The sequence below is a fragment of the Octopus bimaculoides genome, chromosome 10, assembly GCF_046866305.1.
Source record: "Octopus bimaculoides isolate indiv1 chromosome 10, ASM4686630v1, whole genome shotgun sequence".
Lineage (NCBI taxonomy): Eukaryota > Metazoa > Mollusca > Cephalopoda > Octopoda > Octopodidae > Octopus > Octopus bimaculoides.
The window spans coordinates 26443504-26466461 of record NC_142937.1 but is presented as its reverse complement, the minus strand read 5'-3'; the positions used below and the strand labels follow the sequence as shown (position 1 = coordinate 26466461).

General features: G+C 37.7%; 1 protein-coding gene and 1 long non-coding RNA gene across 7 annotated transcripts in view; one reads left to right on the top strand and one right to left on the bottom strand.

Moving 5' to 3' along the window:
- Positions 1–22958, top strand: part of LOC106877481 (heparan sulfate glucosamine 3-O-sulfotransferase 5) — a 470569-nt gene that overhangs the window by 438744 nt on the left and 8867 nt on the right. The window contains exon 1 of one of the 6 annotated variants that reach the window (XM_014926422.3): positions 6653–6801. The exons of the other annotated variants lie outside the window; for them this stretch is intronic. The gene's annotated coding sequence lies outside the window, so the exon portion shown is untranslated. Of the gene's footprint in view, positions 1–6652; positions 6802–22958 lie in introns of those variants that run through there. 6 annotated transcript variants of the gene reach the window in all.
- LOC128248883 (uncharacterized) overlaps positions 108–22958 on the bottom strand; it is a 45450-nt gene continuing 22599 nt past the window's right edge. Inside the window, exon 2 of the long non-coding RNA XR_008265017.2 lies at positions 108–848. This is a non-coding gene — a long non-coding RNA (uncharacterized LOC128248883). The remainder of the gene's footprint in view (positions 849–22958) is intronic.

Here is a 22958-nt window from a genome sequence, read left to right as displayed (position 1 = left end):
CATTCAGGGACCTTTTGAGCAGGATGGGCTACTCAACCTAAAGAAAATTCTAACTGGGATCCCCTTGTACTGTTTATCTTGATGTGTGCACATATGGTTGTGATGCATGTGCCTGGTATACCCTTATCGGACTGATAGTCATGATGGGTATATTAAGCTTCATATATTTGTACCCCAGTGTCACTTTGATGGAAAACACTACTCTCTCACTCACTAATAATAATGATGATAATAATAACAATAAATAGACCCTCAGTCTATCGATCCCTTTGCTGACCCCTGGCAAAGTGAGCTCAATCATAGCTGAGCAGAAGATAGAAAAGTTTGTGGGAGCAATGGCCATCCTTGTTTTACTCCATTTCTCAATTCAAGCTAATCTATTCCGAAAGACTTGCAGGACACTTCAGCTTTCATGTTGTTCACTCAGAAACTGCATCATTGTGTTTCATGTTCGGTGGGGACCATTTTCTTCAATATGTCCTTTGTTTTTTTCTTAGGCTGAGAGAGTAGAAAGAGGATTTGGGGCTGCTCTAACTAGCAGATCAAGTGACTAGGAAACAGTTCACTTGTTCCCCACTGAGAACTTTCATGTTTGCCACCTCCTCTCCTCCGACTTCTTCCATCTTTTCCTCCTCTTCCCACATCTCCTCTTTTCTCTTCCTCCTCCTCTTACCTTCTCTCTTCTCTTCCTCCCTCAGCTTTAACAAAAGCAGATTCTTTGATCAAAAGTTATTCCAGTTGTTAAGATTCTCTTTTGTTTCATCCATTTCCTTTTGCTTTTTTTTCTTGCTTTTAAATGTGGGAAAGATCATAAATGTATCTCAGGCTACATTATCCAATGAACAATTCTGAAAAAAAAAAAACAAGATTATAGGATAATATTTGAGAAAAATTTAGCTGCTATTTCTAACAAGTTGGATAGCAATTACATGTGTGGAATATGGCAAATTTCAATATGAGCTATTGTTGTTTTTGTCATTGTTTAATGCCAGGCCAGCCTTAATAAAAGGCATACCAACCGTGACTGTACCTTGTTATTTTTATGGGTAGATAAACCAATATCGCATTATCCAGTGAGTCCTTCTTTATGACAGTAGAGTGGAGTCTGAAGGAAATTTAACTGTTATTTTTAGCTGCTTGTTCATTAGCTTCATTCTCTCGTTAATATTCGAATTAGGAGTATATGCAGTCATATATGTAGGGTGTATACGGTGTATATATATATATATATATATATATATATATAGCATTTTATATGTGCATTCAATATAACATCAAAAGAAAGAGATGTTGCCATCAAGTCTGTGCATGTGTATATAAATGTATACACATATACAGACTTGGATATGTATAAATATATCTATAATATATATACATACTTGTGTGTGAATGTATATATATTTATATATATACACATGTATATACACTCTTATGTGTGTGTATATATATGTATGTATACACACGTGTGCGTGTATATATATATATATATATATATATATATATATATATATATAATATACATATATATATATACACATATATACACACATATATATACACATATATATACACATTTGTGTGTATATATATGTATGTATATATATATATATATATATATATATATACACATTTATATACACATGTGTGAGTGTATATATATATATATATATATATATATATATATATACGCATATGCATATACATGCTTGTATCTACATATGTATATATATATATTTGTATGTATGTATATGCGTATATCTGTAAATATGTAAATATATGCATGTGTGTGTGTGTGTGTGTGTGTGTCCAGCTGGTTAACAAATTACCAAATTATACATTTCTTTACACTCTATTATTCTGTTTCTAAATATATATATATATATACACACACACAGACACACATACATACACACGCACAGAGATACATCCATACATACATACACACGCACATGTAACTCCCAACCATTTAACATGCACACATGGTAGTCATTATTATTCAATGAATGAACAAGTACTCCCTTATTAATATAATCTTCACCCTCACACCCCTTGCTCCACCCCCCACCCCTCCACTTCCAACACACCACCACACTAAAAGCAGCTACCCACGCTCACTGGGGATATAATCTCTTTATTTATTTATTTACAAACCTGCAATGGATGGGGGTGCGGGGTGGGCTTCACATCAGGGTGTTGGGGTATCAGGGACGGTGATGCTGGGAAGTATCACAGCCTGTAGAATATAAATGCTTCCACCTTAATAAATCTTTTGGGGTTTTCAACTCTAACCACACCCACCTCATTTAAATAATGTATCAATTAAGAGATACCCTGATGATGATGATGATGATGGTGGTGGTGGTGGTGGTGGTGGTGGCGATAAAATGCTATTGAGAATGTTAGTATCGTTGTCGTTGATGGTGGTTGTTGTAATGATGATGATGATGATGATGACGGTGTTGGCGGTGATGACGACAATGATATGCTGAATATAATAACTATTGATGATGATGATGATGATGGTGGTGATGTTCTTGTTGGTGATGGTAGTGATGATGATGATGATGATGATGACAGTGTTGACGGTGATGACGACGATGATATGCTGAATATAACTATTGATGATGATGGTGGTGATAGTAGTGATGATGATGATGATGATGATGACAGTTACAATGCTGATAGTGATGGTGGCTATGGTGACAATGATGATGATGACGGTTTTGGCTGTGGTTGTGGAGATGTGGTGGTGGTGGTGGTGGTGGTGGTGGTGGTGGCGGCGGCGGTGGTGAAACCACACACCCCTCAACTATTGTGAAAAGTGAGGAGGGGGGGGGGGGCATGAAGACAGGATTTTTAAAAAACCCACCCACACACCCCATCTCAAGGTTCCATTCATCTCCCTCCCACACAAAACACACACCCCCATATCCCACACATCTCCCTCCACACCCAAATAAAACAAGGCATCATATTTAAGAGCCGACCAATGAAATTTAACAGGGACAGGAGAGTACTCTTTTTTTTTTTTAACCAATTAGCATTTTTGTTGTGGTTATAGTAAAAAGGATGTCGGTATACACATCCACTGCATTATTATCATCATCATCATCATCATCGTCATTATTATCATCATTATCATCACTATCATCATCATTATTATCATCATCATTATTATCATCATATTATCCTCATCATCATTATTATCATCATTATATTATCATCATCATCACATTATTATCATCATCATTATTATTAATTATCATTATGATCATCATCATCATTGTGATCATTATCATTATTATTATTATCATTATTATTATCATTATCATCATTATTATCATCATTATTATTACCGTTATCATTATTATCATTATTATTATTATTATCATCATCATTCTCATTATCATTATTATTATTATTATCATCATCATTCTCATTATCATTATTATTATTATTATCATCATCATTATCATTATCATTATTATTATTATTATCATTATTATTATCGTTATCATTATTATTAATATCATCATTATTATTATTATCATTATTTTTATCATTATTATTATCATTATCATCATTATTATTATTATTATCATTATTATTATTATGATCATTATTATTATCATCATCATTATTATTATTATCATTATTTTTATCATTATTATTATCATTATCATCATTATTATTATTACCATCATTATCATTATGATCATCATCATTAGGATCATCATCATCATCATCATTATTATTATCATCATTATTATTATGATCATCATCATTATTATTATCGTTATCATTATTATTATTATCATCATTATTATCATTATCATTATTCTTATGGTGGCAAGCTGACAGAATTGTTAACATGTCAGATGAAATGCTTTGCAGCATTTTGTCTGTCTTTATGTTCTGAGTTCAAATTCCACCGAGGCCAACTTTGATTTCCATCCTTAAATTAAGAACCAGTCAAGTACTGGGGGTCAATGTAATCAACCCATCACCTTCCCAAAAAAATTCCAGGCCTTGTGCCTATAGTGGAAAGGATTATTATTATTATTATTATTATTATTATTATTATTAATTTTGTTTTGTGACATAGTTGAAGGAGTGGAGTAGACCATACAGAGATTGTGTCCAGTTTGCTGCACCCAACTATTTTACTACTCTCCTCCCCATCTTTCTAACTAAATTCTTCAATTCCCTTGAGTTCCACACACACACACGCACACACACACACACACACATGCATGCATGTACATATCTATATATGTATGATATATAATAATAATAATAATAATAGTATTATTATTAGGGATAAAAATCCAAAATTACAGGTAAAAACTCAATTAAAATCAATTTATCAAAAATTAAAATTAAATTGATCTTTACAGAGTAAAATATATATAAATATATAGTTTTAGGGAAAAGAACCAAGGTTCATGAACTCATCGATGAAAATTCACTGTCACATATAGAAAAATTAATAATTAAAAGCACAATAAATGAGTATGATATAATACAAAGTAAATATCATAAAATAAAGATAATAAAACAACTACACGTGTTTCATAACCAATTTTCAAATAGAAAGAAAATTTAAATCGATTAAAATCAATTAAAACTATCCAAAATCAATTCTATTCAAAAATATAGCTAATCTTCAGGTCAAAATACAACAATGATAATAATAAAAGAATGTATATATCAACCAACAATGCTTTTACTTATTAAATTTTTCTATATGTGACAGTGGATTTTCATCGATGAGTTCATGAACCTTGGTTCTTTTCCCTAAAATTATATATATATATATATATATATATATATATATATATATATGACGAGTAGCTATATATATATATGTATATATGAAGATATGTATGATATATGTATGTATATATCTATGTATGTATGATGTATGCCTGTATGAATATACATTATGTATATATGTATGATGTATGTATACATATATATATATATATATATATATATATATATATATATATATATATATAAATATATCAGTGTATCATCATCATCATTTAACGTCCATTGTCTATGCTGGCATGAGTTGGACGGTTTGACCAGGGTTGGTAAGCTGAGGGGCTGCACTAGACTCCAGTCTAACTTGGTATGGTTTCTACGGCCGGATGCCCTTCCTAACACCAAACGCTCTGAGAGTGTAATGGATGCTTTTATGTGCCACCAAAATCGGTGCCATTTGTGTGACACCAGTATTTGCCATGCTTGATGACTGTGATTTTGCTCGGCTTGATGAGTCTTCTTCTCAAGCACGACATAATGCCAAAGGTCATGGTCATTGCCTCCATGAAGCACAACACTCAAAAGCAGCTTTTTACGTATCACCAGCATATGAGTGTATATATATGTATATATATATATATATATATATATATATATATATATATATATATATATCATCATTATCATCATCGTCGTCGTCGTTTAACGTCCGCTTTCCATGCTAGCATGGGTTGGACGATTTGATTGAGGACTGGTGAAACCAGATGGCTACACCAGGCTGCAATCTGATTTGGCAGAGTTTCTACAGCTGGATGCCCTCGTTAACGCCAACCACTCAGAGAGTGTAGTGGGTGCTTTTACGTGCCACCGGCACGAAGGCCAGTCAGGCGGTACTGGCAACGGCCACGCTCAAAATGGTGTATTTTATGTGCCACCCACACAAGAGCTAGTCCAGGGGCACTGGCAACGATCTCGCTCAAAAGTCCTTACACATGCCGCAGGCACAAGTGCCAGAAAGGCAACGCTGGGCACAGGTGCCATCCCAATTTCGCTTTCACTTGCCCCAATAAGTCTTCGCAAGCGGAGTTTAGTGTCCAATGAAGGAGACAATGTTGGTATGGGTGCCAGTCGTCGAATTTATATGTATATATATATATATATATATATATATATATATATATATATATATATATATATATATATATATATATATATATATATATATGTGTGTGTGTGTGTGTGTGTGTGTGTGTGTGTGTGTGTGTATGTAGATATATATATATGTAGATATAGATATACATGTGTGTGTCATCATCGTAGATATATATATATATATATATATATACATACATAAAAACAAAATAGAAGAAAAAGACTACAGAAGATTTGTACTATATGATTAAAAAATATATTTAAATCATCCGGTTAGGAAAATGATATAAAATTTCGTGTATAGTGACATTGTTTTTGGAGAAATAACTGGATTCACATTTTCTTATCAAATTTCTCAAATTTCTTTGCCGATGTTGTGCAATTTATTCATTATGGTGTGATGTAGAAGAGTTCATATAAATATGTATGTGTGTATGTATGTATGTAATACATTATCAACAATGATGCAACCCAAAACATCACTGACCACCCGCCCGCCCACCCAGTTCGCCCATAGCAAAAACTACAAAAAAGAAATGATAAATAATGTTAATAATAATTCTGAAGAACGAAATCCAAAAATAAATTTTGGTAGGGATTAATTGAGATTAGCCAATCAGATGGTTGATTGGTCGGCTGGTTCCGTTTCAACTACCAAAAAAGTCATGTAATTAAATGCCTCTTTAAATAAATCGTAAACACAGTTTATGGTTTATTTATTAAACGCTTGTATTACAAGAAGCAAGTATATATATCCTATGGTGTATAACATATTCTATAGCCTGTAAAATATATATTGTACAGCGCATAATATTTAAAGCTATGTTGATAAATATCTTCAGAATTCCCCCACGTAGTTGATTATTGGATTAATGCCAGGTAAGTAACATCTGTTCGTCGCAGCTTTTCAATATTGTTCTGGGTTTTTTGGGGTTTTTTGCAGTTGTTGTTATTATTCGTATTATTACTATTATTATTAATACTAAGATGGGGATCTGGCAGAATCGTTAGCATGCCAGGCAAAATGCTTAGCAGCATTTGTCTGTTTTTATGTTCTAAGTTCAAATTCCACCGAGGTCTACTTTGCCTTTCATCCTTTCGGGGTTGATAAATTAAGTACCAGTGAAACACTGGGGTTGATATAATCAAGTAATCCCCTCCCACCAAAAGTTTCCGATCTTGTGCCTTCAGTAGAAGGGATTATTATTATTATTATTATTATTATTATTATTATTATTATTATATTCTTTTTCATGTATAGAGTTTGTATTTTAATGTTTATGTATTAGAATATTGATATTTACATCTTAAAATATGTAACATGATTATATGTTTCAGATATATAGATATACAGATACATTATTTATATACACACCCACACATACATGTATTCAGACCATTTAATGTACACAGTATAAAGATAGAAGCTAATAGTTTCTTGCTCTGCAGACACATGTCTAGACAGGTTTTATATAACATACCCTGTCTCCCGCAAGCAATCTTCAGCCTCTGTGCATATAGTCTGTTCAATTTGAAAATAAGGACACTGGTACATGAGAAGTTACAAGAAAAAAAGCAAGAAGGTTGATGCAAAAAGTGGAAGGGTGAATGAAAAGAGAAAATTAGAGTCATGTCCCCTTTGATCATAAAACTCGTAGAATAATTCAACAGAGAGGGCTCCAAGCATATGAAGACATTACTTTTGGTGAGGACACCACCCTTTCCAGATTGAACAGCTGTCTTGCAGACTTCGAACCCTTTTTTCATTGAATTATTCTACAACAATTTAATTATGGTGTCTACGGTGGAAGGGTACATAACTCTAATTTTCTTTGTCATGCTGAATCTTCCAGAGAACTGTGTTAGAGGTGCACTTGACTGTGACGTTCTCAGCCACATACACATTAATTGCATGAGCCAGCTGTTCCATTTATCAGGCCAACTGGAGCACTCATCCTCATAACCAATGAAGTACCAAATTAGAGATTTTACTTAGAACTTCACAATCCACAAGACCCTTCAAATAATTCAACGTTTCACTTTTATCATATCTTCTTTATATGGTTTAGAGCAGCGTTTCTCAACCAGGGTTCCCCAGAACCTCAGGATTCCATAAAAGGTTCCTACGGGTTCCGTGAGAAAGAGTGAGATAAGCTGATGCTAATTTCATGATCGTAATATTACTATACATGCACAACATATTATTGTAATATAGATATCATCCTATCTAACCTATTATGTTATCAAAAGATATAACAACCATATATATATATATATATATATATATATATATATATATATATATATATATATTTAGGAGGGGTTGTAATTTACTTGTAGAATTTATTTATCAATATGGTTGTACACTGAGTAAATGTGTTTGAAAATTGTGGTTTATTTGGTTTGTCTGTTTCCAAACAACACTTATTTTAGAGCTGTTGACACCGCCTGATTGACTGGTACTGCCCAGGGTTGAAACCATAATTATATCCCTGGGGCAGCTGATGATAGAGGTATGTTGGACTGTTTGTATGCCTGTTTTTGTATATGTGGAATAGTATTATTGGATTGTTGGTATGGCTGTGGAATAGTATTATAACACATCCTTTTGAGATCATCATCATCATCATCATCGTTTAACGTCCACTTTCCATGCTACCATGGGTTGGACGATTTGACTGATTACTGGTGAAACCGGATGGCAACACCAGGCTCCAATCTAAATTTGGCAGAGTTTCTACAGCTGGATGCCCTTCCTAACGCCAACCACTCAGAGAGTGTAGTAGGTGCTTTTATGTGTCACCCGCACAAAGGCCAGTCAGGCGATACCGGCAACGGCCACGCTCGAAATGGTGTCTTTTATGTGCCACCCGCACAAGAGCCAGTCCAGGGGCACTGGCAACGATCTCGCTCAAAAATCCTACGAAGGCCAGTCAGGCGGTACTGGCAATGGCCACGCTCAAAATGGTGCATCTTATGTGCCACCCGCACAAGAGCCAGTCCAGGGGCACTGGCAACGATCTCACTTGGCTTGCCGGGTCTTCTCACGCACAGCACATTTCCAAAGGTCTCGGTCAGTAGTCATCGCCTCGGTGAGGCCCAATGTACGAAGGTCTTGCCTCACCACCTCAACCCAGGTCTTCCTGGGCCTACCTCTTCCACGGGTTCCCTCAACTGTTAGGGTGTGGCACTTTTTCACGCAGCTATCCTCATCCATTCTCACCACATGTCCATACCAGTGCAATCGTCTCTCTTGCATACCACAACTGATGCTTCTAATGTTCAGCTTTTCTCTCAAGATACTTACACTCTGACGGGTATTCACATTGACATTACACATCCAACAGAACATACTGGCTTCATTCCTTGCGAGCTTACGCATGTCCTCAGCAGTTACATCCCATGTTTCACTGTCATGTAGCATGGCTGTTCGTACACATGCGTCATACAGTCTGCCTTTTACTCTGAGTGAGAGTCCCTTTGTCGCCAGCAGAGGTAAGAGCTCTCTAAACTTTACCCAGGCTATTCTTATTCTAGCAGCTATACTTTCAGCGCACCCACCCCCACTACTAACTTGGTCACCCAGATAGCGGAAGCTATCGACTACCTCTAGTTTTTCACCCTGGAATGAGATAGAAGTTGTTTCCTGTTTGTTTACAGTCCTTATTGCACCTGAACATCTGCCACATACAAACTAACTTCCTAGTTAACATGCCTTTGATATTGCTGCACCTCTTATGTGTCCATAGCTTGCACCAGGTACATCTTATAAAGTTACTACCTACTCCTTTTCTACATACTGAGCAGGGCCATCTACCTGAAGGGGTTTGTGTTTTATCTACCTTCCTACTTATTAGGATTTTGGTTTTAGCTAGGTTGACTCTAAGGCCCTTCAATTCTAGACCTTGCTTCCACACCTGAAACTTCTCCTCTAGTTCTGATAGTGACTCCGCAATTAGTGCAAGGTCATCAGCATAGAGGAGCTCCCAGGGGCAACCTGTCTTGAACTCCTCTGTGATTTCCTGGAGGACTATGATAAATAGGAGGGGGCTGAGGACGGAACCTTGGTGGACCCCTACCTCTACCCGGAATTCATTGCTGTACTCATTTCCAACCCTCACCTTACTGACAGCATCTCTGTACATTGGCTCGCACAGCTCTCACTAACCATTCTTCTATCCCAAGTTTCCTCATTGACCACCAGATAAGGGATCGGGGGACCCTGTCAAAGGCTTTCTCCATGTCAACGAAAGCCAGGTACAGAGGTTTATCCTTGGCTAGGTATTTCTCCTGCAGCTGTCTCACTAGAAATAAGGCATCAGTAGTGCTTTTACCTGGCACAAACCCAAACTGCATCTCATCTAAATTGATTCGCTCCCTAATTAGTTGGGCTATGACCCTCTCCGTAACTTTCATAACCTGATCTAACAGCTTGATGCCTCTGTAATTATTTGTATCTAAAGTGTCACCTTTACCTTTGTAGCAGTTGACTATGGTGCTGCTACACCAGTCATTGGGTATGACTCCTTCGTGTAACACCTGGTTCGTAATACGGGTGACTAGGCTGTAGCCAACACTGCCAGATATTTTGAGCATCTCTGCAGTGATTCCTGATGGGCCGGGGGCTTTCCCTGTCTTCGTACTCTTAATTGCTTTATCTACCCTGGTACTATCAACTCGGATAGCTGGTCCCTCTGTTAGGTCGACATACGGCAGGCTCTCTTTCTCCCATTCATTCTCTTTATTAAGCAATCTATCGTAGTGGCATCTCCATACCTCTTTCTTTGCAGCCTCATTTAGTGCAAGCGTACCATCATCCATGCAAACACATTTCTCTCCTACGACATCACTATTCTCTCTCCTACACTGTCTTGCAACACAAAATACCTTGAGTCTTTGGTCCTCACGGCGCAGAACATTGGCAAATCTTTTCTTGTCTGCCTCCCCTCTGGCTAAATAAACCTGTCGCCTAGCCTCCCTTCTGGCACATTGGTACAATTCCCTGCTACCACCGTTCTTCCAGTCCTTCCAAGCCTGTTTCTTTTGTCTAATAGCCCTGTCTACCTCCTTGTTCCACCACCACGTTACTCTTGGTCGAGAGGGGACCTAACACCAGCCACAGATCTGGTCGGTGGCTTTCAACAGGTTGTCCCGCAGAAATCTCCAATTGTCTTCCACGTTGTATGATGCTATATCCCCTTCTATTTCGTCAAATGCTTCAAGTAACTTGTCTCTAAGTCTCCGTCGATTTGCAGAGTCTTTAAGCTTCCACACCCTTCTCCTCCAAGCCAGTCTAATTCTGGGCACCCATTTTGCCTTGATCCCGAAGTCGCTAACTACTAATCTATGTTGTGGGGTACATTCTTCACCAGGGTAGGTTTTGGCATTTATAAGCCGCCCTCTTTCCCTATTTCTGGTGAGGATGTAGTCGATTTGGCTAGAGTGTCTGCCGGAGCGGTAGGTGACTAGGTGACTGGCAGGTTTCCTGAAGTTGGTATTGCAGACCATAAGATCGGTTGCATCACAGAACTCCAGCAGTCTGGCTCCCTCCTCATTGCGGGAACCGAAGCCATAGCCTCCATGTATGCCATGGAAGCCTCCAGCACGACGTCCGACATGACCATTGAAGTCTCTAGCCACAAAGAGAAGGTCCCTGTCACTCGTCGACGAGGTAGTTTGCAAGAGGGTGTCATAGAATTGATATATATATATATGATATTTATCATGTGAACTATGATGAAAAACATATGAGATAGATATGGTATATATTGTATTTCTTTGCAGGGTGGGGGTCCTTGAGACATGCAATTTATTTTAAGGGTTACACAAAGGTAAAAAGGTTGAGAAACACTGGTTTAGAGTCTCACAACCAGCCTTAAGAGATAAATGTAGCCCCACTACTTAAATAATGTCACATGAAGGACAGCAGACACCATAAATGAATGTCTCTCACCAGCCTTAAGAGATGTCACTCATAAATCTTAATCCATTATTAAAAGATAATTTTACATTTGTCTTACAATATTGCTTGGAGGTCTCCCTACTGTGTGACCTATCTAGTCCCATTCCTTTTTCAGAATTTCTAAATATTACAAAAAATTAATCACAAAATAATTTTATTATTCTTCTAAATGTTATATAACAATCATCATCATCGTCATCGTTTAATGTCTGCCTTCCATGCTGGCTTCAGACAAAAACTGTATTTGTCAAAAACGTTGACTTAAATAACTTTGTTATTTTCATACATTGAAAATTCAAGGAACTGCCCAATTTTATCAAACTTTAATGAAAATGAGAAAGAATTGAAATTTTTCAAACTAACAGAAACCTAAAGATTATGTTACAAAATTTTTAGTTAAAATCTGTTTGTATAATTTTGACATAAGGTGTACCCTGCAGAAGTTGAAAAGGGTATATCATGAAGCCTTGTGTTACTCCTACCTAACATATTGTACTGTGTTCAAATATGTGATGAAATAATCAGGGTAGGAATGGTTTTAGTTAGGGGTCTACAGGAATGGAGCTGACTTGAGTCTAAATAACAACAATCTTGTTTGACTTTATTTCAGATAATTTTGGAAATAATGAAGAATTTTTGCCATAATTAATCCTTAAATGGCAGGAAAAAGTTACATGAATGTGTGTGCCAAATGAGCAAAAAACAAGAAATGGTTTCTTCTTTTTTAGGGTAATTTTCTGTAATAATTATTGGCCTCTTGCAGAATAAAATTTAAAATCTCATTATCAAAAAGTGCCGTAAAATATTCACTTTCCTTTCATGATGGTCATATCCATGTAAAATTTTTGAAACATCAATTGATGATGTCTTCTGTTTAAGGATTAAATTTTGATGGAAGGTTTTAATTTAAATCAATTTAAAACAGGAAGTCTGTATCATAGAACCAAGAAAAAATTTGAGGTGGGGCTGGTATCAAAAGGGTTGAACAATATCTATAGACTGGGAAAGGAAGCTAAGTATATCTCTGAGGAATAGTCAACAAACTGAAACAGTTTGTCAAGAGACTCTCTCTCTTTTAACCATGCATCAACAACAAAGAAACCCCTTGAAATCGCTGTGCATGTTCCTAAATTTGAAACCATTTAAGGCAAGGAGCTGGCAGAATCATTAACATGCTGGATGAAACACTTAGCGGTATTTCACCCATCTCTGTGTTCTGAGTTCAAATTCCACCAAGGTCGACTTTACCTTTTATCCTTTCAGGATCGATAAATTAAGTACCAGTGAAACACTGGGGTCTATGTAATCAACTGGTCCCCCCCCCCACACACACACACAAATTTCAGGCCTTGTGCCTATAGTAGAAAGGGTTATTATCATAACAACAATAACAATAAGGAGCTGATAGAATTGTTAGAGCATTGGAGAAATACCTTTTGGCATTTGGTTGCATCTCTTTAGATTCAGAGTTCAAATCCCACTAAAATCAACCCTGGCTTTCCATCCTTTCAGACTCAAAATAAAGTACCAAACGAGTAGTGGGTAGGAGAGAGTAAACTAATCAACTCACCCCCTCCCCTCAAAGAGTTGTTCACTCAAGATTTGAAACAGCAATTTTTAGGCATAGTATATCCAGTATTTTATTGTCCACAATAGCCTTCATTTTTTGATACTATAAGCTACTGATTGAGGAGATCAGGCTACTATTTCTAGCATGTCAAACAACTATGTAAAGACACTCTTTTCTACTCTAAGCACAAGGCCTGAAATTTTAGGGGAGGGGGGGCAGTCAATTAGATCGACCCCAGTACGCAACTGGTACTTCATTTATCGATTCCCCCCCCACCACCACCAAAAAAAAGGCAAAGTCAACCTCGGTGGAATTACGTACAGACACTATCAATAAGTGTACAGCATTGATGCACAGTTTGTGTGGTTGTTGGGTTGGGCCTGGAGGTTAGACGTTGCGCAATACCCAAAGTATCTGGCTCCATGGTTTCAAAAGTAATTAAAACTCGAGTTACAGAACGGAACCACCCACACTAAATGGATCATATATACACCTCAGTGGCATTCAAGTTACACTAGCACTCCTCTGTCACACACACACACACGTGCACACACACACACACATACATACATACATGCATTCACACACACATGCATTCACACACACACATGCATTCACACACACACACACGTGCACACACACACACACATACATACATACATGCATTCACACACACATGCATTCACACACACACATGCATTCACACACACACACACACATTCACACACACACACACACACATATTCATGCATTCACACACATACACATTCACGTATTCACTGTCACACATACATTCACACATTTACACACACACACACACACGTATATTTGCACATTCACACATACATTCACACACATACACACACATATATATACACACACACACACACACACACGTGTATCAAACACTGACACAATTTTTTTCTTTTTAATCCTACATGTATCTGTGTGTGTGTATGTAAAATATGTGTCAGATTGTTTATTAATTTGCATGTGTGTGCATAAATTAATACATATTGATTAATAAGCGTGGATTTGTGTATATATATGTATATATATGTATGTGTGTGTATATGTTTGCGTGTCTGTGTTTGTCCCCCCAACATCGCTTGACAACCGATGCTGGTGTGTTTACGTCCCCGTAACTTAGCGGTTCGGCAAAAAGAGACCGATAGAATAAGTACTAGGCTTACAAAGAATAAGTCCTGGGGTTGATTTGCTCGACTAAAGGTGGTGCTCCAGCATGGCCACAGTCAAATGACTGAAACAAGTAAAAGAGTTAAAGAGTAAAAGAGTAATATATATATGGAGGCACAATGGCCTAGTGGTTAGGGCAGTGGACTCACAGTTGTGGGATGGTGGTTTCAATTCCCAGACCGGGCGTTGTGAGTGTTTATTGAGCGAAAACACCTAAAGTTCCACGAGGCTCCAGCAGGGGTTAGTGGCAAGCCCTGCTGTATGCTTTCACCACAACTTTTCTCTCACTCTTTCTTCCTGTTGTACCTGTATTTCAAAGGGGCCACTCTATGTCATGCTGAATCTCACCTGAGAACTACGTTAAGGGTACACGTGTCTGTGGAGTACTCAGCCACTTGCACGTTAATTTCATAAGCAGGCTGTTCCATAACTGATGGAGTGCCACAACATATATATATATATATGTATAGGCATAGGAGTGGCTGTATGGTAAGTAGCTTGCTTGCCAACCACATGGTTCCGGGTTCAATTCCACTGTGTGGCACCTTAGGCAAGTGTCTTCTACTCTAGCCTCAGGCTGACCAAAGCCTTGTGAGTGGATTTGGTTGATGGAAACTGAAAGAAGCCCGTCGGATATATATATATATATATACATATATATATATATACATATATATATATATATATATATATATATGTTTGTGTGTCTGTTTGTCCCCCCCCCCCAACATCGCTTAACAACCGATGCTGGTGTGTTTATGTCCCCGTAACTTAGCAGTTCAGTAAAAGGGACCGATAGAATAAGTACTAGGCTTACAAAGAATAAGTCCTGGGGTCGATTTGCTCGACTAAAGGCAGTGCTCCAGCATGGCTGCAGTCAAATGACTGAAACAAGCAAAAGAGTAATATATATATATACACATAATTAAGGGATCAGCAACAGTTGCTTCACCACATACTGAAGTTCAGAAATAGCAGCTAAAGTGCTAAAACTCCAACAGATAGCAGTACCTGTAACTCACAAAGGCAAAACAAGAAGAAAAAACAACGAAACTAACCAGTCTTAGTTAATCATAGACGCGTTTTGGGATCAGAATGGTAAAAACCTTCATTTCCGTCATCAGTATATTCTAGTTTGCAGGTTTGAAGATGCAGGCAATTATGCATATTACCAGCACCTCCGAACCTACATAGGCCAGTCAGCCCATTATCTCTCCTCAAGAATTACCATGTGCGTCACAAGCAATACCGCAGAAAATCTGTGGTTTACTATCCGGGAGTGAATAATTATTACAAATAAAAGGGTAAAGGAATATTAATTTATTAATAAATTAATAAATATATATATCTGCCAAATTTAGATTGGAGCCTGGTGTTGCCATCCGGTTTCACCAGTCCTCAGTCAAATCGTCCAACCCATGCTAGCATGGAAAGCGGACGTTAAACGATGATGATGATGATGATGATGATATATATATATATAGATGTATCCTTTGCTTGTTTTGGTCATTGGACTGTGATGTATTTAATTACGCATAAACATCTGAGTTTATTCATCTTTATATCCATCTTTCTCACATTTAACAACTGAGGGGGGGGGGGGATAGCATCTTGTTATGTAAGAAATAGCTGTAAACATACATGCTACAATATATTCAAGTAAGTTTATGGCCCTGACTCCTCAAAAGGCCACACAGTTCTCCAATGTGTCTATCTATATTACATTGGCCAATCAAATTGTTCCGTTGAGTTGGACTTCATCTGCCATACATATAAAACATTGACCAATCGCATGGATTTTAAATAAGGTTTTGGCAGTCAGCTGCAGTCTGAGACTTCTCAAGAGTCTGTAATAACTAAGATAGCCAAAAGGTAAAACTGATAACGAAGTCTTGATATAAATCTATCTGCTGACCCTTCTGTGTATTTCAGAAAGGCTTTCATGGAATTAAATGTGTGTGTGTGCGTGCATGCACACATATGTGCACATGAAGGTGTGTGTATGCCTGAGTGTTTGTGTATGTGTGTGTGTGTGTGTGTGTGTTTTCTTTTCCTTTTTACTGATTTCAATTGTTCGTCCTAGGTCATGCTGGAGCACTGTCTTCCAGGCTGTTATTCTATCATATTGTACACACACATCCACCACCCCCCATTGCCCCTCATGCTTATGTTAGTCTTGTTCTGAAATTATCAATATCTGTCTGTTGAACTGCTAAGTGTGTCAAGGGACATAAATGAACTCAACATAGACAATGACACCAGTTTTAAACATACATATGTACACTCACTGAATCGTTGTACACGTACCTCAGAGACATGCGTATTCTCTTTGTTTGATATCTCAGTGAACAGTCGTGCATGTAACCACATGTGAACTTCTCTCACTGAAAATCCAAACATGACCTCTACATCTCAACAGCAAATGACAACTACAGTGTCCACTTGCTCTCCCAATGGGGAAGTGGACAAATTTACAAGCTGGACTTGTGGGCTGCAAGCAGAAGCATTACTTTACAGCCTCAGCTGTGACTGACCATCAGATGTGGTCGACATTCATGAGAAACATGGTGAACTCTTTGGCAGGAACCAGCTCAACCCACCCTGAATGAATACTGTAAATAAGTACAGTCATACTGGAGAAGAGTTATGTGACATCAAGGAATTGTTCATTCTTGCCATGAACAATCAGAAAGCGCACCATCCCCCGTCACTCCAAATTGCAGCTTAACATACACAGGGATATTTCATGTGCCTCTGTCCTCATTTTGGATGAACAATGATTCTCCCACTTCTGTTCATCCATCCTTTGGGTGGTCTTGTTTATCATCCTTTTAAGTGTCCAGAATCAACCTCTTCAAGCTTACACGATGAGGGTCACCATTTGCCAGTTTAGTCACTGATAACCTGACCATGCACCAGGTTGTACTGGGTTACATGTTACCAGTAGCACTCACAAGCAGCCGCAGACACATTCACATACGTGAAGTAACTACTCTGTTTATAACCATATGTATGAATATGTGCATGTGTGTGTGTGTGCACACATACAATGGCGTTGCAAGTGATATTTATATCAACACCTGACACCCTATACAAGATGGCTTCATTAAGGCTGTTGTTATCATCATCATCATCACCATCATCATCTTCATCTTCGCTGTCGGCATCATCATCAGTCTCATTACAATATGAGTGTTATCTAAGCAGGAGACTGTTAGCTGTCATGCTTATAGCACAGATAAAACACCCTCACATATATATATATATATATATATACACACACACATATACATAATTTACACATATATAAGTGAATAAAAATACCACAAAGATAAGATAAAATGTAATAAAATCTGTAGTTATGTGTGTGCGTATATGTATGTTTGTATTTATGTATGTGTGTGTATTTATATATGCGTGTGTGTACACATATATATATGGAATGCCTGTGTAGCTCTATGGATGTGTATAAGCATATATATATATATATATATATATATATATATTGTGTAGCTATCAGACAAAGCAGACAGCGGGTTCATCAAGTGCTAACTTCAGTTAAAAAGAAGGTCGACTATTCAAAAGCTATCACATGTTCTAAGAGGAAACATGGAATCGGTAAGTTCGTTGGAGCATCAGACAGAATACAAATGCTTTCTATTTATTTAGTCTCACCGAGGTCAGCTTTGCCTTTCATTCATCCTGGGTCAATAAAACGCATACCAGTCGAGTACCGAGATACAAGATGCTGATATTGGTTGAACTGACTCACCCTCCGCCCACTGAATTTCAAGACACACAGCCATATTGGAGACAGGGCTCTGAATTGACGGAATGGTTAGAATATGGGGGGAAATACTTTGTCAGATTTGTTCAAGCTCGTTATGTTCTGAGTTCAAACCCTGCTGAGACTAACTTTGCTTTTCATCTCACCAAGGTTGATGAAATTAAGTACCAATCAAGTACTGGGGTTCACAATACTGACTGCCCCCTACTCCTCTCAAAATTGCTGGTCTTGCACCTAAATTTTTTATTATTATTAAGGTTGCAAGCTGGCAGAATCGTTAGCATGCTGGGTGAAATGCTTAGCAGTATTTCATCTACTGCTATGTTCTGAGTTCAAATTCCACCGAGGTCAACATTGCCTCCCATCCTTTCAGGGTCAATAAATTAAGTACCAGTTGCGTACTGGGTCGATGTGATTAACTGCCCCCTCCCTACAAAATCCAGGCCTTGTGCTTATAGTAGAAAAGATTATTATTATTATTGTGGAAATTTGAGAGGATTGTTACCACACCAGGCCAAATGCTAAGCAGCATTTCTTTTAACTTTACATTCTGAGTTCAAATTCTGCCAAGGTTGACTTTGCCTGTCATCCTTTTGGGGTCAATAAAATAAGTACCAGTTGAACACTGGTCCTGGTATAATCAGCTTAGCCCTTACACCAAAATTGATGGCCTTGTGCCAAAATTAGAATTTTTGGCAGTCAAAGTCTCCCAAACTGTTGAAATTCTCGTGATTACTCAAACACCTTAAAGTGTTTTGTGTCAAAGGCCCTACAAACACCACAGGCATGTCCCTTAAACCTTTAAAACATAATTATTCATTTTTTCGCAATGCGGTTAACCATGAGTTGAACTAAAACTAAGTCTCTATGCCACCCCTCAAACTGCAAGAAATCACACCCACCTTTTGTAATAATGAAAGGATATATTAGCTAGTCCTTGATAAAAATGAGATGGCCACATCGGGAACATCTTCGAATGTAAATCTGCTTAACCAGAGCTTACCCTAAAGTTCAACAGCAACAATAACAACCACTACCACCACTGTGCTAGTTATCTTCCAATATTAGTTTCTGACATTTTATACTTTAAAAAGCCAATATCATACAAGCATCAAAAGAACTTTGACTAACAACAACCGATTCATTGTTGTACAAACAATCAATTAGTTGATTAGATATTTAACTGATTGACTATCAACAAAGAAGTGATATTGAACCAGTGCATGTGTTTATCATTATTGGCATAATGACCCTTCCAAGACCACAATATCATACAAAATATTTATTAAACATCTCTGTTAGCTCTCACTAAAGTGTATGTGTGTGTCTGTGTGTGCGTGGTCAAAAGTGTACTTGTGTGGTCAGAAGTGTACCTATGTGGTTAGAAGTGTACCTGCATGGTTAGAAGTGTACCTGTGTGATCAGAAGCATACCTGTGTGGTCAAAAGTGTACCTGTGTGATCAGAAGTATACCTGTGTGGTCATAAGTGTACCTGTGTAGTTATAAGTGTACTTGTTTGATCAGAAGTATACCTGTGTGGTCAGAAGTATACCTGTGTGATCAGAAGTGTACCTGTGTGGTCAGAAGTGTACCTCACAAATAAATTGTATGTGTGTCTGTGGTTAAGATGTTTGCATCACAAATCAATGGTTCCAGGTTCAAATCCTATGTTAGAACCATTTCCTCAACTTTGCCTCAGGTTTGATTAATACTTTGTGAGTGGAATTTGGTAAACAGAAGCTGTGGGCAAGACATGTTCTTGCAGAACATTAGAAATGAATGACACTGTTTGTATGACAGTGACATACATTAACGATTATCATACGATATCCAGACAAGGAGGCAAACATACACACACACACACACACACACACACACACACACACACACACGCATACAACTGGATTCTTTCGGTTACCATCTGCCAAACCCATTCACGAGATTTTAGTCAACCTGGAGCTAGAATAGAAAACATTTACCCAAGGTGTTGTACAGTGGGACTGAACCTAAGACCAAATAGTTGCAAAGTAAGCTTTTAACCATACAACCAAACCGATGGATGGATGGCTGGATAGACAGAGAGACAGACAGATAAAGCAAGATAGATCAATAACATAAACACAAACGCATATACATACACACACACACACATACGTACATGTGAATATATATATATATATATATATATATACATACACATACATACATACACACACATACATATATATATACACACACACACATAAATGTATATATGTATTAGAAAAAATATACACACACACAAATGTGTGTATATATATGTGTGTGTGTGTGTGTGTGTGTGTGTGTATACATAGATACACACATATACACATAAATATATGTATAGATACCTATGTATGTGTGTGTATGCATACATACATGTGTGTGTGTGTGTGTGTGTGTGTGTGTGTGTGTGTGTGTGTGTGTGTGTGTGTGCATTTATACTTTGTTTTCATTTGTTGTTGGCTATTTTTGTTACAAATAATTACAAAAATCTTTTTATCAATAACGAGGTTTTTATAAGAGCTAACAAAATCATCACTTGCTTCATTTAGTTAACAGTCACAGGACATACACATGGCCTGGGTGTACAAAAGACTTGCTCAACATATGATGTGCTCCATAGAAAGAAATAACAATGGCCAATTTTTTTAAAAGCAATGTTGTTGTTGGTGCTATTGTTGTTGTTTATTACCAATTTCACTACTACTACGAATCACTCCACCCTAACGACTTTTGCACCTCATAAATAGCTAAACTACCACCAACACCAACACAACCACCCTCACTACCAATCCTGATATTGCTACTACTACCTATACTGCTATCGAGAATGCATGTGGTACTTACCAGTTAGGACATTCAGCTCACAACCATGGAAGTCATGAGTTCAATTCCCGACAACGCTTTCTGTTCTTCAGCAAGACACTCTATTTCATGTTGCTCCAGTCCACTCAACTGAGCAAAAATGAGTTGTACCTGTCACATTCTGTGTCGTGCTGAATCTCCCTGAGAACAATGTTAAGGATACATATGTCTGTGGAGTACGCAGCCACTTGCATGTCAATTTCATGAGCAGGCTGTTCCAGTGATTGGATCAACTGGAACTCTCATTGTTGTAACCAATGGAGAGCCAAGCCATACTATAACTACTACTACTACTACCTCAGCTATGATCACCACTGTACCAACACCACTACCACCAATACGCCAACACTAACATTACCACTATGTCACACAGCAAACTCTTCCTCAAATAACACCTTATTATCATCCTCAACATTTAACATCTGTTTTCCATGCTGGCATGGGTTGGATGGTGTGTCTTCTAGTATAGCCCAAGGCTGACCGATGCCTTGTAAAGGAATTTGGAGGAATTCAGTAGAGAGAAACTGTGTAGAATTCCATTGTAAATATGTGCGTTTGTGTGTCTCTTTGTGTTTGTCCCATTCTATTTGACAACCAGTGTTTTTTTTTTTACATCCCCCATAACTTAGCAGTTCAATAAAAGAGACCAATTGAATAAGCGCCGGACTTTAAAAAAACAAATAAGCCCTGGGGGGCAATTTGTTCAACTGAACCCTTCGTGACAGTGCTCCAGCATGGCTGTAGTCCAATAACTGAAACAAGTAAAAGAAGATTCAACTGAAGGAGATTTGTGGGTGACATACAGGGGGCTCAACCAACTCCCTGTGTACCATAAGGGTATTCAATTTGGGTCGACCTAGGGCTAAACAGCTACAACAGGTTTACATGTCCAGATCTTTTCTAGTCTAGGCACAAGGCCCAAAATTTGGGGGGAGGAGGTCAGTCAATTAGATCAACTCCAATACACAACTGGTACTTAATTTATCAACCCTGAAAGGATGAAAGGCAAAGTCAACCTTGGCGGAATTTGAACCCAGATTCTGCTGAGGTCGACTTTGCCTTTCATCCTTACAGGGTAAAAAAAAAAAAAAAAAAAAAAAAAGGCGGCGAGCTGGCAGAAACGTTAGCACACCAGGCGAAAAGCTTCACAGTATTTCGTCTCTTTATGTTCCGAGTTCAAATTCCGCCGAGGTCAACTTTGCCTTTCATTCTTTCGGGGTTGATAAATTAAGTACCAGTTGTGTACTGGGTCGATCTAATTGACTGCCCCCCCCACCCTCCCCCAAAGATTTCAGGCCTTGTGCCTAGAGTAGAAAAGAAAAGAAAACATGTCCAGACCATCAAAGTGCATTGACTGCAGTTCACATTGCAAGTCTAGGCATGCACAAAGTGGTCTGCAGATAAACGAGGATTTAGTATTACTCTCTAAGAGGAATAAAATGTAACAAAAACGAAAGGGTTTCTGGGTTGGGGTTTAAAAGGTTGTTTGATCAGGGTTGTTTTAGGGGTTGCACTACAACACCAACAACAACTGTAACAATTATCAACAGCATTGAGTTAACACCACCACCACCACCATCAAGAACATCACCACCTTTACGTCCACCTTCACTTTCACCACTACCGCCAA